General features: G+C 39.8%; 1 non-coding gene across 1 annotated transcript; it reads right to left on the reverse strand.

Moving 5' to 3' along the window:
• Nucleotides 1-10,772: 10,772 nt before the first annotated feature.
• Nucleotides 10,773-10,846, reverse strand: Trnat-ugu (transfer RNA threonine (anticodon UGU)). The gene has a single exon. It is a non-coding gene; the product is annotated as a tRNA-Thr (tRNA).
• Nucleotides 10,847-16,919: the final 6,073 nt, after the last annotated feature.

Here is a 16,919-nt window from a genome sequence, read left to right on the forward strand (position 1 = left end):
TATATCTCGCGAAGAGACCATGAGGATAAAATCAGAGAGATTAGAGCCCACACAGAGGCATACCGACAATCCTTCTTTCCACGAACAATACGAGACTGGAATAGAAGGGAGAACCGATAGAGGTACTCAAGGTGTCCTAAACCACACACCGTCAGGTGGCTTGCGGAGAGTGGATGTAGATGTAGATGGCACGAGTTGGAACAACGGCCGTCGGTACACATATGGCAGCCCCTAAGAGCAGTGCGCAGCGACTGCCAGCAAGTGACCGAGCTCTTAACGGCCGGGAGCAAGCGGTGCCACGTCGTACCGGAGCGGCCGCGCTTTCTCTGATCTGGTGCCGCATACAGACTGGACCCCTTCACTCACAGTCACATTGTTGTGACAGCCGCCTACTCCACGGTGCAAGTAGAAGGACTGCGAGTGACTCACCGAGGACTTGCCGCGTTCTCATGCGTATCTAGAGCACCGTTCTCTGCCTCTCAGATATCAGCTTTGACGGAGATTTATTACGAGGGTGGTTTGAAAAGTTCTCGGAATCACCACGAGAGGTCAACATTGGCGCAACGAGTTGTTCACGTGATATTCATTCGACTGTTGGCTGTAAACGCGTGCCATGTCAAGAGAGCTGTGGCGGTGATCTGACTCTGTTGTAGTGATTTGCATCATCATCATCATCATTTATGACTGATCATGCCTTTCAGCCTTCAGTCTGAAGCATAGTCCCCCTTATAAAATTCCTCCATGATCCCCTATTCAGTGCTAACATTGGTGCCTCTTCTGATGTTAAGCCTATTACTTTAAATTATGCTTAACAGAATACAGGTACATTCTCCTTGGTCTATCCTGATTCCTCCTACCCTCTACTGCTGAACCCATGAGTCTCTTGGGTAACCTTGCTCCTCCCATGCGTGTAACATGACCCCACCATCTAAGCCTGTTCGCCCTGACTGCTACATCTATAGAGTTCATTCCCAGTTTTTCTTTCATTTCCTCATTGTGGACACCCTCCTGCCATTGCTCCCATCTACTAGTACCTGCAATCATCCTAGCTACTTTCATATCCGTAACCTCAACCTTGTTGATAAGGTAACCTGAATCCACCCAGCTTTCGCTCCCATACAACAAAGTTGGTCGAAAGTTTGAACGGTGCACAGATAACTTAGTCTTGGTACTTACTTCCTTCTTGCGGAAGAGAGTAGATCGTAGCTGAGCGCTCACTGCATTAGCTTTGCCACACCTCTCTTCCAGTTCTTTCACCATGTTGCCATCCTGTGAGAATATGCATCCTAAGTGCTTGAAACCGTCCACCTGTTCTAACTTTGTTCCTCCTATTTGGCACTCAATCCGTTTACATCTCTTTCCCACGGACATTACTTTCGTTTTGGAGATGCTAATCTTCATACCATAGTCCATACATTTCTGATCTAGCTCTGAAATATTACTTTGCAAACTTTCAATCGAATCTGCCATCACAACTAAGTCAACCACACATGCGAGACTGCTTATTTTGTGTTCGCATATCTTAATCTTACCCAGCGAGTGAGATTAAGATATGTGAAACCAAAATAAACAGTCTCGCATATGCAGATCACTTAGTTGTGATAGCAGATTCGATTGAAAGTTTGCAAAGATGGAAAAAAAATCCAGATTCGAGCAGTGATTAAGTGCATCGTAAAGATAAGTGTGAAAGCAAAAGACATTCGTGCTGATTTCCAGAATACACTGGGGGACTCTGCTTCCCCATATTCAACTGTTGCCAAGTGGACAAATGAACTTAAATCTGGTCGGAAGAACTAAGATGATGATCTGCCCAGTGTCGGCCAAGATGTGTCACTACTCCATAATCATTGCAAAAGTGCACAAAATGGTCATGGAGGATCGCCGGCTGAAAGCGCGTGTAATTGCTCACGCTTGTCAGATGTCATCTGAAAGGGTCTATCACATTTTAACTGAAGAATTAGAAATGAAAAAATTGTTTGCAAGATGGGTGACGCGACTCTTGGCGCTGGATATGTAACGGAACATATTAAAGGCTTTACTGTACCGAAGTATGCGATACCCTCCAAATTCAACCAGTTTAACGAGTATTTATGATTATAGAAAAGTTATTGTGTATGTTGACAATGATTGCGTAACATGTCTCCATAAACAGTCAACCCATTAAATTATACTGAATAACTAACCCATACAAAAGTTAATATCACTTGATCACTGATACAGCAAATGTCATCATGTAAAAACACTGAGTTCATCTTGAATAATTAATATGAAGTACGAAAATTAGTGTACAACTTAGGTATTTTGGATCTCCTTAAATAAAAATCACCCAGTGAAACCTATTTGTTCACTAGGAGCGGTTTCACTTAGTATTCACGAAATCAATTCTGTTTTAGACGAAAACCAATGTATTTCTTAATAATTCATGTTAATTATTTATTTATGCAAATTAGAGAAGTCAATTGACAAACTTCTAGAAAACGGACTTTTTGTAACAAAGAATTATTCTGTCAAGTCAACTAATCTGTCTGTCATTTTAATAACATGTTAAATTATGTCACTCGATGCAAATTAATAACTTTTCTGCACAAATTAGGATAACAGATGTACATGTGACTTGTAAACTATATCTCTTTTTAGTAGTTCTTTGACAGTGTTATAAATACGAGCAGCAAGAAGGGTCAAGAAGCAGTCGGAATGTCACTTTGGTACAGTGTGTTTGTGTGTTATTGTTTGAGGTGGATAAACAATGCAAAGAACATGTAAAGGAAGTTGTGTTGTGTCATAGTCTTTGGTGGACAGTGGAATTAAGATGGCCACCAGAGAAATAAATATTTGAAGTTTACATATTTGTTGGTTTCGTTCATCCTTTATCATCAAAAGCACATAAAACAAAACACGGGACCTCATGTTTTTAACCCTAGACAACCAGATTTAGAGCCAGCATCAACATCGAGACACAGCAGCGATCCAGCAAGCAGCAGTGATTACTACAATGCATTTTAATGGCGCCAACCTAACATCAAGTGCTAACAAGCTCCGTAAATGGGAGTGAAATAGTGCGATTATAGCAACTAGCAATATCTACGACCAGGCGACCATTACAAAAGTGGGGGCTCGTCCGGGATCTTTAAGTGCATCGATGATAATAGTGCAGCGATAAATTTCGTAAGTGCTTATCATTCCAAAAAAAGTTTATTTGTGCAGTGTGGCAACAGTGAAAATATGTCAAAATTAAATAAATAAAAAAAGTGTGTTTGTGCGACTACCAAAAACCATCATCATACCGCTCGGAAGTTTAACTTCTGGATTATGTCAACAGAAGTCATCAATCAAGACCTCAGCTTCAATAAAACCGAATAGAAGTGAAGAAACCAACAGGAACACCGATCACGACATCATAGCATAAAGCAAGGTATTTTGTTGTTGTCATTTAAAATAGTTAATAGTTAACATGTCTCTACCTGAGAGTGATGAGATCATAGGAAATGTAAAAATTGAACCAGGGGATGGTGAACAATTAAACTTAACAGAGTGGCTAGCAGGGTTTGCAACTCAAATAAGCTCGCAACTTAAACAATCCAGTGAAGAAATAAGTGTGAAACTGAAAGAAAACACAGATAGACTGGATAAGTTAAGTTTCAATTTTGATGTATTAAGTACTCATCTCAATGAGAAGTGTGAGGAAATTAAAACTACCCTCAGTAAGGACACTAGAGAACAGTTGATACACTTCAGAAAAGAATTTCAAGTTAAAGTTGAAAGTTTAAATGAAAACATACAAGCTAACACAGACAGCATTGCTGTCATCTACAACAGAGTAGATACTGAAGTTGAAAGATTAGATCAGAGAATAGACAAAACTTCAGAAAACCTTAAACAAAAATACAACCTGTATACCACTAATGTAGATACAAAAGTAGAAAATATACACACTAAATGTACACAATTGGAGGACGCATTGATGTCCAAACAAACGATTTACAATCAAAATACAATGTATGGGCGCATCCAAATGAAATGCTTTCCTGGTGAAAATCTGCACCCTATTGACTTTATTCACCAATGTAAGGATATGTTTGTGGTAGGAATGTCAGATAACATAAAAATCAAGTTAGTAAATCGGTTTCTAGAAGGGGAGGCCCTATCCTGGGCAAATGAGAATAATGATTCTTGGAATACTTTTGAAGAGTTTGAAGCTAAATTTTTTTGCAAATTTTGGTCACAATCCATACACGCCAGATTAAAGTCAGAATTTCTAAATGGACCAGTGTATAGAGGGAAAGTAGGGGGAATGCAAAAATTTTGCAGAGATCAATTGAAAAAGCTTGCTCACTTGAATAACTCTTTTGATATTATGACACAAATTGATGTTTTAAAAAGAAGGTTACCAGAGAGACTGCAGTGGGAATTGGTCCATGGACCAGACGATTCAATGGAAGAGTTCCTGAAATTTGTAGATAGATTAGATAGGGCCTTGGAAAGAGAAAATAACCAAAGTTTTGGTTCTGGCAACAACCAGTATGGGGGGTGGAACAGGAATGTAAATAGAGATTATTATGGGAGGAGAGACTTTGAAAATTCTGGAAATAATGCTCCAAATAGGGGAGATAGGAGATATGAAAATGATTTCAGAAACAATACACAGGAGGGAGGATGGAGGAGAGATAACAGGAATGATAGAAGTAGGTATTGGGAAAGAGAACAAGATAGAAGGGGGTTTGCTGAAACTAGTGAACAAAACGACAACTAAAAACGGACAGACCGAGGGAACCAGCCGGGAAACGGTGGACAGTCCCACTAGATGTCCGTAGTTTTGGGGCTAGACAATATTATGATAGGACAACACATAACCGAAACTGGAAAAGGAGAGGATACAATGTAAAGAGTAAGTACCATGAAAACTCTGATGTTGTTAGAATGAATAAATTAGAATTTAATAAAAGGTTTTGGGATACTATGAGTAAAAGTGATACAGTTAATAAAAACAGTGTTCAAGCACAGGTAGTTAGTGAAAGTGCAGAAGTTGAAGGTATTGCAGAGTTCCATAGTTGGGCTGAAAAAGATACTGGTGTTAATATCAAGTCAGACACACCACAAATAGAATCTATTTTGGGGGGTTTATTTGATAAGAAGGGGGATGATGAAGTGTTTAATGGAGCCAAAGACTCAATTGCTGAGATTCAGATACATAGGGGGGAAACTGAAGCTGGGGTTGTTGCGGAGGAGGAGGAAGAAGTAATAGAGGGACATTTAAATAATGATCCTAAATCAAGTGATGTTGTTGATGAGAGTGTGGAGGAAGAAATAAAAGTATTTGTAGAATTGAAAAGTGATGATGAGGTAAAGGTAAGTGGTGTGACAAACATGGGTCATAATGAGGTTAATGTAAGTGAAATGCAGACTAGGGAATGTGTATCTGAGGACAAGCTATTGCCTATTGGGAACTATGAAACACTAATCTATGAGAATAGTAATAATAATAATATTAAAGAAAATATAAAGGGATGGAATGTAAATGTGTGTTTTCAAGAGAAAGGGGAAAAGTTTTTAGAAGTTTTGTGGAACAACTATGGAAACTGTATAAACAAAGATGCCTTTTGGAAAGAATTAGCAAAGGTAAGTGCAACCTTGTATCCTACATGGTGGACAAGAATCTGTAGTGGACTTTATAAAAAAGGGGGTGAAAACAGTAGTTTGTTAAGTGACAACACAGTGTTAAAAGGAACAGGTGAAAACAAAGGTTTATATTTAAATGTCAATGCTTTGCAAACAGATAGGGATGTGTCTAAGGGTAGGAAAGAGACATTAGACTTAGGAACTAAAGAAATTGAAAATGATCTATTGTTTGAAAATACTGAAATAGACAAAGATGTTGAGCTAGGTTATCCATATGTTAAAGTAAACATTGACATTAGTCCATTTGAAATAAAAGAAAGCCCACATCCTAATGTGTATAGACTTATCTTTCACAGATCAAGAAGGTTATTTGGATTAAGAAACGTCACTGAATTGAAACCATATAAACATGGTTAAGCACATTTCCCTGTTTGAATACAGTTACTTACCCATTTTCCATAAAGCATGTTATCAGCAAAGTTTTTACTGGGTGTGTCAAATAGCAACTACCACTCATCCTACAGACCCTGGAGAAGTTCCAGATCTCTGAGAGAATGTTTTTATATTTATATTGTCACTATTGAATATTAAATTTTGAGACATCTTCTTTACTTGCAACGGGCAAGAAGGTGACAAACATTTATTACTTTCCTTTTGTATTGTTGAATATGGGACATACTTGCACCAAATAAAAGACAATGAAAAAATTGTTGTGCAAGACCCATCATTTTGTGACTATTGTGTTCTTAGGCATAAGATTTGTGTACAATTTTCTACAGTTAATCAGATGTTCACCAAGTGTGATGTTTGTGTTATGTTGTGACCAATTTAAGTGTCCAATTTTAGTATTAATATGTTCTTGTACTGTCTTGACTATGCGTCTCAATGGGAGACAAGTTTTTTAAATATTTTCTTTTTTTTGCAAGTACATATTATATTCATACATGTGACTTCTCTAGTGTTTGTGTTTATATATCATGTCCATACTTATATTTATGTTCTTTGTTTTCATTTCTTTTATGTGGCTCAAAAAGAGCAGACAGTTGCAATATTTTCCTATGGACATATGACCTGTCCATCTATGTAATATATTTATGTTCCTTCTATTATCTTGATTAATCTGTGACTCAATGAGAACTGACTTTGAAAGAATTTACATATATTTTTTTGATATATCTTAAAATCGCATGTGATATATTTGTGTCTGTTTTTAATCATTTTCCATGTGGCTCACTGGGAGCAAAGATTCACATTTTTTTTACTTTCATATATTACTAATTATTTTTATTATGCTGTCATACTGAATGACATAACACAAAGTGCATTTGAAACAACACAACTAAAATATTTGCAGGAAAATGTCATTTTGAAACGGTGTAACGGTCATTGCATACATACACATTATGCATAATAAAAGAAAAAAAATTTATTAAAGTAGTACTTTTCCAAATTTTAACTATTTGACACATTTGTCCTAGTCGGCTAATATCATTAACATTCTGTAAATGATATTACCCGAGGGGGGTATTGTAACGGAACATATTAAAGGCTTTACTGTACCGAAGTATGCGATACCCTCCAAATTCAACCAGTTTAACGAGTATTTATGATTATAGAAAAGTTATTGTGTATGTTGACAATGATTGCGTAACATGTCTCCATAAACAGTCAACCCATTAAATTATACTGAATAACTAACCCACACAAAAGTTAATATCACTTGATCACTGATACAGCAAATGTCATCATGTAAAAACACTGAGTTCATCTTGAATAATTAATATGAAGTACGAAAATTAGTGTACAACTTAGGTATTTTGGATCTCCTTAAATAAAAATCACCCAGTGAAACCTATTTGTTCACTAGGAGCGGTTTCACTTAGTATTCACGAAATCAATCCTGTTTTAGACGAAAACCAAAGTATTTCTTAATAATTCATGTTAATTACTTATTTATGCAAATTAGAGAAGTCAATTGACAAACTTCTAGAAAACGGACTTTTTGTAACAAAGAATTATTCTGTCAAGTCAACTAATCTGTCTGTCATTTTAATAACATGTTAAATTATGTCACTCGATGCAAATTAATAACTTTTCTGCACAAATTAGGATAACAGATGTACATGTGGCTTGTAAACTATATCTCTTTTTAGTAGTTCTTTGACAATGTTATAAATACGAGCAGCAAGAAGGGTCGAGAAGCAGTCGGAATGTCACTTTGGTACAGTGTGTTTGTGTGTTATTGTTTGAGGTGGATAAACAATGCAAAGAACATGTAAAGGAAGTTGTGTTGTGTCATAGTCTTTGGTGGACAGTGGAATTAAGATGGCCACCAGAGAAATAAATATTTGAAGTTTACATATTTGTTGGTTTCGTTCATCCTTTATCATCAAAAGCACATAAAACAAAACACGGGACCTCATGTTTTTAACCCTAGACAACCAGATTTAGAGCCAGCATCAACATCGAGACACAGCAGCGATCCAGCAAGCAGCAGTGATTACTACAATGCATTTTAATGGCGCCAACCTAACATCAAGTGCTAACAAGCTCCGTAAATGGGAGTGAAATAGTGCGATTATAGCAACTAGCAATATCTACGACCAGGCGACCATTACAATCAAAAACGCATCAGAATGGGCATATTGGAACAATATTTGGTGCGTTGTGGGATAAACGAAAAAGATTTTTGCACCTGTTTGTGACCACAGATGAAACTTGGAAGCACTACTATACACAGCGACAAAACGACAGTCAGAGCAGTGGAGACATGCTGATTCTCCGCCACCAAAGAAAGGAGGGAGGGAGGATGAGATTAGTGTTTAACGTCCCGTCGACAACGAGGTCATTAGAGACGGAGCGCAAGCTCGGGTGAGGGAAGGATGGGGAAGGAAATCGGCCGTGCCCTTTCAAAGGAACCATCCCGGCATTTGCCTGAAGCGATTTAGGGAAATCACGGAAAACCTAAATCAGGATGGCCGGAGACGGGATTGAACCGTCGTCCTCCCGAATGCGAGTCCAGTGTGCTAACCACTGCGCCACCTCGCTCGGTACCAAAGAAAGCAAAGACAATTCCTTCAGCGGGAAAGGTCATGGCATCAGTGTTCTGGGATGCGAACGGGATTCTGTTTGCAGATTATCTCCCCAATGGGCAAACAATTTCTGGAGAATACTATGCTAACCTCCTGGACATGTCGCAACAAAAGATACGCCAAAAAGGCGAGGTTTAGCAAGGAAGAAAGTCATCTTCCATCAAGACAATGCGCACCAGCACACATGTGCCGTCTCCATGGCCAAATTACACAAACTAAGGTATTGTTGCCACACCCGCCTTATTCACCTGATATTGCTCCGTCAGACTTCCATCTCTTCCCAAAACTGAAGATTCATTTCACACGAAGAACTGATAGCCATAATTCACAACTATTTTGAAGGCGTGGAGGAAATTCATTTTCAAGACGAGATCTAGGTACTAGGACTTCGTTGGACAAAGTGCATTAATCTACAAACAAAAATAAAAAAAGTTTCAGTGATGTAAGTGCTTCTTTCTATTCCGTTCCGAGAACTTTTCAAACCATCCTGTAGAAAGAACATAACGGTAGAACGTCCGAGGGCCTTTCGATAAGTAATGTAAAACACATTTTTCTTTTTTGCAAATTTCGGTTGGAAAAATGCGGAACTTTTTGTGGAGTTATCTTGGTTATTAGTAAACCCCTCAACTGTATTTAGTCCTTAATTACCGGAACACTACCGGTTTCGTGGCACTAAAAGCCACTTCTTCAAGTGAACACATGTGTAACAATAAATGCAGAGCGAATAGCGCCCGCTGGAGTGGCCGTGCGGTTCTAGGCGCTTCAGTCTGGAACAGCGTGACCGCTACGGTCGCAGGTTCGAATCCTGCCTCGGGCATGGATGTGTGTCATGTCCTTAGGTTAGTTAGGTTAAAGTAGTTCTAAGTTCTCTACGCAGAATCGGAGAGGAAAGGAATATGTGGAAAACACTGGTAAGGAGAAGGGACAGGATGATAGGAGATCTGCTAAGACATGAGGGAATAACTTCCATGGTACTAGAGGGAGCTGTAGAGGGCAAAAACTGTAGAGGAAGACAGAGATTGGAAAACGTCAAGCAAATAATTGAGGACGTCGGTTGCAAGTGCTACTCTGAGATGAAGAGGTTAGCACAGGAAAGGAATTCGTGGCGGGCCGCATCAAACCAGTCAGTAGGCTGATGACAAAAAAATAAATAAATAAATAAATAAAAAATTAAAAAAATGTTCTAGGGGACTGATGACCACAGATGTTAAGTTCCGTAGTGCTCAGAGCCATTTGAACCACCAGAACGAATAACGCCTCAGAGCTGTACACTGTTACGGTAAATTATTTTGAGATTAGAAAAAGTTTAAAAATATAAAAAAAATTTACATGAGAATATCAAAATGTTAATATTCACATAACTAAAGCATTAGAATAGAGAAACATTTTTACCCAGCATTCGTTGTCCGTCAGAAAAAAACACCTCTAAAAGGCGGTATACCATAGAATAAAACAGCCGGATTCCGATATAATGGATGGGTCCTAAACAAATCATACCATAGTGACCCACTGGCAACGAGAAAATAAATGAAAACTGTTAAGACCTAACTTTGGGCCAGAATGAAACACCAATAAGTGGTTACTACAAAATGGAGGGATATTCTACCTGGACCAATCCTGTAAAGTAAATGGCTACTGACCGGAAAACACAACCTGAAAACCACACTTAGCGCTACTCCGATCTAGACAAAATTGTTCAAATGTGTGTGAATTCCTAAGGGACCGAACTGCTGAGGTTATCGGTCCCTAGACTTACACACTACATAAACTAACTTACCTAAGGACCACACACCCATATATGCCCGAGGGGGGACTGGAACCTCCCACGGAAGGGGCCGCGCAATCCGTGGCATGGCGCCTCGAACCTCGCGACCACTACGCGCAGCTATCTATACAGGATCGCAACAGCGAAAGCTGTCGCGTGCTCTATCATACTGACGGGAGGAAAGTAAACAGCTTGCCTGTGTTGTGGAAGCCTTTCCAAGAAGTGAAATGATAATTAAATGGACACCCTAGCTGCAAACAGACGTTCATGTACTTCATTGGGGACCTGTTGAAAATACGTGCCCCGACCGGGACTCGAACCCGGGATCTCCTGCTTACATGGCAGACACTCTATCCATCTGAGCCACCGCGGCAACGAGGATAGTGCGTCTGCAGGGACTTGTCCCTTGCACGCTCCCCGTGAGATCCACATTCCCAGCTGTCCACAATTCTACATATGTAATGTACCGAACAATCAGTTTAATAAGCCACAGCTGCAAAATACTAACACGAATTCTTTACAGGCGAATGGAAAAACTAGTAGAAGCCGACCTCGGGGAAGATCAGTTTGGATTCCGTAGAAATGTTGGAACACGTGAGGCAATACTGACCTTACGACTTATCTTAGAAGAAAGATTAAGGAAAGGCAAACCTACGTTTCTAGCATTTGTAGACTTAGAGAAAGCTTTTGACAATGTTGACTGGAATACTCTCTTTCAAATTCTAAAGGTGGCAGGGGTAAAATACAGGGAGCGAAAGGCTATTTACAATTTGTACAGAAACCAGATGGCAGTTATAAGAGTGGAGGGGCATGAAAGGGAAGCAGTGGTTGGGAAGGGAGTGAGACAGGGTTGTAGCCTCTCCCCGATGTTATTCAATCTGTATATTGAGCAAGCAGTAAAGGAAACAAAAGAAAAATTCGGAGTAGGTATTAAAATCCATGGAGAAGAAATAAAAACTTTGAGGTTCGCCGATGACATTGTAATTCTGTCAGGGACAGCAAAGGACTTGGAAGAGCAGTTGAACGGAATGGACAGTGTCTTGAAGGGAGGATATAAGATGAACATCAACAAAAACAAAACGAGGATAATGGAATGTAGTCGAAATAAGTCGGGTGATGTTGAGGGTATTAGATTAGGAAATGAGACACTTACAGTAGTAAAGGAGTTTTGCTATTTGGGGAGCAAAATAACTGATGATGGTCGAAGTAGAGAGGATATAAAATGTACACTGGCGACGGCAAGGAAAGCGTGTCTGAAGAAGAGAAATTTGTTAACATCGAGTATAGATTTAAGTGTCAGGAAGTCATTTCTGAAAGTATTTGTATGGAGTGTAGCCATGTATGGAAGTGAAACATTGACGGTAAATAATTTGGACAAGAAGAGAATAGAAGTTTTCGAAATGTGGTGCTACAAAAGAATGCTGAAGATTAGATGGGTAGATCACATAACTAATGAGGAAGTACTGAATAGGATTGGGGAGAAGAGAAGTTTGTGGCACAACTTGACCAGAAGAAGGGATCGGTTGGTAGGACATGTTCTGAGGCATCAAGGGATCACCAATTTAGTATTGGAGGGCAGCGTGGAGGGTAAAAATCGTAGGGGGAGACCAAGAGATGAATACACTAAGCAGATTCAGAAGGATGTAGGTTGCAGTAGGTACTGGGAGATGAAGAAGCTTGCACAGGATAGAGTAGCATGGAGAGCTGCATCAAACCAGTCTCAGGACTGAAGACCACAACAACAACAACAACAATGTACCTTATAGACATTTGCCCACTCGCGCTATTCATCTGCGTCGTCAGTGGCTCAGATGGATAGAGCGTCTGCCATGTAAGCAGGAGATCCCGGGTTCGAGTCCCGGTCGGGGCACACAATTTCAACATGTCCCCAATGAAGTACATCAACGCCTGTTTGCAGCTAGGGTGTCCATTTAATTATCATTTCATTTCTAGCAAAGCTGCATGGTCATCCACGGTAACTGTTCTTTCGGGAACAGATACTACCGTCGTATATACTTTCCAAGAAGCCCTGACCAATGCCTCCAATTAAATTGAGAACATCGGGAGGAAGTGATTTTCGAAGTGTTGTCAGGTGTGTTACATACTGCAGCCATTACCAGTTTGTGTACTTGTATTTAATTACTGTATTGTCCGTCCCGATAGCTGAGTGGTCAGCGTGACGGATTGTCGTTCTACGGGGCCGGATTCGATTCCCGGCTGGGTCGGAGATTTTCTCCGCTCAGGGACTGGGTTTTGTGTTGTCTTCATCATCATTTCATCCCCATCCGGCGAGCAGGTCGCCCAATATGGCGTCGACTGTAATGAGACCTGCACCGCAAGGGGCCTCCCGGCCAATGACGCCAAACGCTCATCTCCATTACTGTATTGACTTACTACTTGCATTCGCCATTCTGCTCTCATTTGAAGTTGGTAGATGTAACCATCTGGTTGGTCACTCACAAGCGAAACTTATTAGATCTGCTGTCATCAGATGTTGAAAGGCCTCTGTTGGATTCCTTTCATGTTAATTTCTTAAATCTGTTGTCAGTTACGGCATAAATTCCTCTTCTAAATTTACTGTGGTGTTTCTGACTATCTGGGAGGAGACTGAGTAGTGGAACGTGTTACTTTTGCACATAAACAAGAACGATCTGTCACACTACTACACTTTAAAACACAGTTTATATGTAATTCATGTCACACAGTCTCATATGGAACCTACATCCGCTTTCTTTTATATACTGTATATGATAAGATACTGTCATCCCCCTTCCCTTCTGTGTGAGTGGATGAATGAGCATACGTATTTCTAGTTGCATGCTTGAGGGTAGCAGACAAGCCTGTCTGCTAGAGAACAGTAGGACCAACTTCGGAACAGGTAGCTACGCTTTCTAAAAGCAGAGAGGTTTCTATTCTTAGTATGGTCCTGTCCGTCCCTTGTCATGTTGGTATAGGAAGCTGCCCCTCTGGCCACTTCCGTTTGTGTTTGTGAGCCACACCTCAGGAAGGGACCATGGCAGTCTGTCCGTGGCGAGCGTCTGAAGTCGTACGATCTCCGGCTAAGCGCGTGTCTGCTAAGTCCGTAGGACAATGGATTTGTTGAGATCAGCCTAACTGAAAATTTAATCACCTTTATTTCAGGTTTGGATCTATAATATCTAATGTTATCTTAAATTGCAACGCAGTGTAATTCGAGTGTGAAGTTCAGAATATATTCCGGTAGTTGCTTTGTCACTACTTTATGAGTAAAGTGGAACCACGTGTTGATCAGTAACTCTAACTAGCATACAAAATTGTTAAGGCTTTCGTGGCCACTTGTTGACAAACTGCCAATTGGCTTCTGTCTCGGGTTCTTCGGCCGACGTTCATCTAATGATTTTTCTGACGTTTCGCCAGCACGAGTGGCTGGCATTGTCAAAGCTTCACCCTCCATTGCCGGTTCAGTTCACAACCGGCAATGGAGGGTGAAGCTTTGACAATGCCAGCCACTCGTGCTGGCGAAACGTCAGAAAAATCATTAGATGAACGTCGGCCGAAGAACCCGAGACAGAAGCCAATTGGCAGTTTGTCTAACTAGCATCATCAATCTTAATTGCGAATGTGCGTGAGATTATAACGTCTCGTCTTGACAATATTTTTCAATACAGCAACTTTTCTTTATGTTCAACCCACGTGGGGTGTACTTTGTGTGACCAGTACCAATTGTTTGACCCATCAGGTTAATAGTAAGACGATAGTAACCAGTTCGAGGTTTTTTCTTTTGTAAATTGCTTTTCGATCTAATTTATTTTAATTATCAAAATTATTGTGGAGTTACACTCTTTGTGTAAACCAAGTTGACCACGTGAAGCATGTGGTGTAATCATCAAAGTAGCCCGCAGCTATTCTTTTCGGGAAGATTTCACAGAGAGTTAGTATGAATTTAGTATACCAGTGTGTGGTAATTACATGACGGACAGGAGTGTGCTACGAATGTAACTTCTTTGGGTGAAAATTGAATCGGTTGGTTGTGGTTAATTTCCTCTTGCATATGTTTCAACGTTCTTCGTGTGTTATATTATGAATGCAGTGTTGTATGCAGTCTCCCAATCTTGGCTCCATATTTGATGTGTTCCGTAAGATTACAAACTCACATTTTCACAGTCCTAAATAAGGCACCAGCTTAGTTATGACTCACGTTTAACATGCTGAAATTTCAATGATCAATGTTAAAATAAATTTCCAAATATAAACTGATTTATTTCATCTTATTTAAATTCTCTTTTTTATATATGCATGTCACCGGTTGTCGTATGACTATTAAAAGATTATAATTGGTTGGGAATTTGGTAAGCTAGACTGGATACCTGGTGAAACAGTTGCGCAGTAATGCAAGGTTAACTTCCCCAGACAGCTCACAGCTTTTAACCCGCTTTTATTGCCTATCAGCACCGCTTACATACGAAAGTAAAGCAACAACGTTACAATGTGATCGAACTTCGTATTTCAAGAAGAGATACAAATAAGGAACGAAAAAGGTATTCTTGCATTGTTGATCACTCGTGTTGAACAAAGAGTTAAAATAAGTAGGAAACTATTTCTGACCAACAAGGATGGCGATAGAATGTGTAAGTAGGCTGTTTAGGTTTTTATGATGGTAACGCCACGTAGCGCTCTATATGAAAATCACTGACTGTGCTGTGTGAAGTCTGTGGCTGCTTTGCATTGTTGGAATATTTGCTATTGTAGTGTTGGGCAGTTGGCTGTTAACAGCACGTAGCGTTGCGCAGTTGGAGGTGAGCCGCCAGCAGTGGTGGATGTGGGGGGAGAGATGGCGGAATTTTGAGAGCGGACGATCTGGACGTGTGTCCATCAGAAAGAGTAAATGTGTAATACTGTATATCATGAACTGATATATATATATATATATATATATAATAACTTTTGAATATTATTAAGGTAAATACATTGTTTGTTCTCTATTAAAATCATTCATTTGCTAACTATGGCTATCAGTAGTTAGTGCCTTCAGTAGTTAGAATCTTTTATTTAGCTGGCAGTATTGGCGCTCGCTGTATTGCAGTAGTTCCAGTAACGAAGATTTTTGTGAGGTAAGTGATTAATGAAAAGTGTAGGTTATTGTTAGTCTGGGCCATTCTTTTGTAGGGATTATTGAAAGATTGCGTTGCGCTAAAAATATTGTGTGTCAGTTTAGTGTTGATCAGAATAAGTCAAGAGAGAAATGTCTGAGTACGTTTAGTTCTGCTCCGCTGTTTGAAAATCAAATGACGTAAGAGGTTTATCAACATTGTAATTTATAATTTTTCTAAGGGGTCGTTTAAAATGATTAGGAATTAGCTGAGCAGCGAAAAACAGACACACAGCTTTCAGAAAGAGGACACTGACGAAGCAAAAAACACTTGACAATAAGTGCGTGAAACATATACAGAGAAAAATAGTGAGGGATGGCACACTCACAACAGTTTAACAACAGTATTAGAAATTTATTTCAGTAGAAAGTCAGAAAGAAGTCAAACAAGCATGGTGGTAGCTAAGCGAAAAGCATTCAGTGACTTTAAAAGCCGTATCGTATCTGTCACGTTTAATATGGTTCAAATGGCTCTGAGCACTATGGGATTTAACATCTGTCGTCATCAGTCCCCTAGAACTTAGAGCTACTTAAACCTAACTAACCTAAGGACATCACACACATCCATGCCCGAGGCAGGATTCGATCCTGCGACCGTAGCGGTCGCGCCGTTCCAGACTGTAGCTCCTAGAACGGCTCGGCCACTCCGGCCAGCCCACGTATAATATACTCTAAAACGTTGTACGTAACAGTCAACGGAACAAAGCCATCGGCCGAGATGATCGTTGATCATGACACAATACGGAACGGAAGATGATAAGATAAATGCTGCAATGCTAAAAATTTTGTCTTCTGAAATTACTCCACCGAGGAAACCACAAGACAGTCCTAAGTTTCGACTGCCACAAATGAGCTAAAATGAAACAAATCTGTGAGGAATTGAAATTCATTTCAAGTCGCGATGGAAATACACAATTTGTATCGTATATGTGGAAAAAGCGACCGCTCTCTCTATAACGCCTAATCGTAGTATGCTGGAACAACGATGATGCAGGCAGTTTCTGTCTCACTGACATTAGTACATTGTAGAAGTGTGGTCTCATTTTATATGGCGTATAGTACGATATGGCGTATTTGGCGACCAAAAATCTATGGTCAAGGCATCAACACGGATTCGGCAATCACCGATCTTATTAAACTCAGCTTGGTTTGCAAGATGCAAAAGACTCTTGAAATCAGATGTCAGATTAGTACCGGGTTTTTTACCTCCGCGAAGCGTACGGTACACATTTGCATCGTTGTCCGGCACAATTACAGCATATCGGAACAGGCATACAACTCTATGAAGCAATTCGTATGTAACAAATAAGCACCCAAC

The sequence above is a fragment of the Schistocerca cancellata genome, chromosome 3 (assembly GCF_023864275.1).
Source record: "Schistocerca cancellata isolate TAMUIC-IGC-003103 chromosome 3, iqSchCanc2.1, whole genome shotgun sequence".
NCBI lineage: Eukaryota > Metazoa > Arthropoda > Insecta > Orthoptera > Acrididae > Schistocerca > Schistocerca cancellata.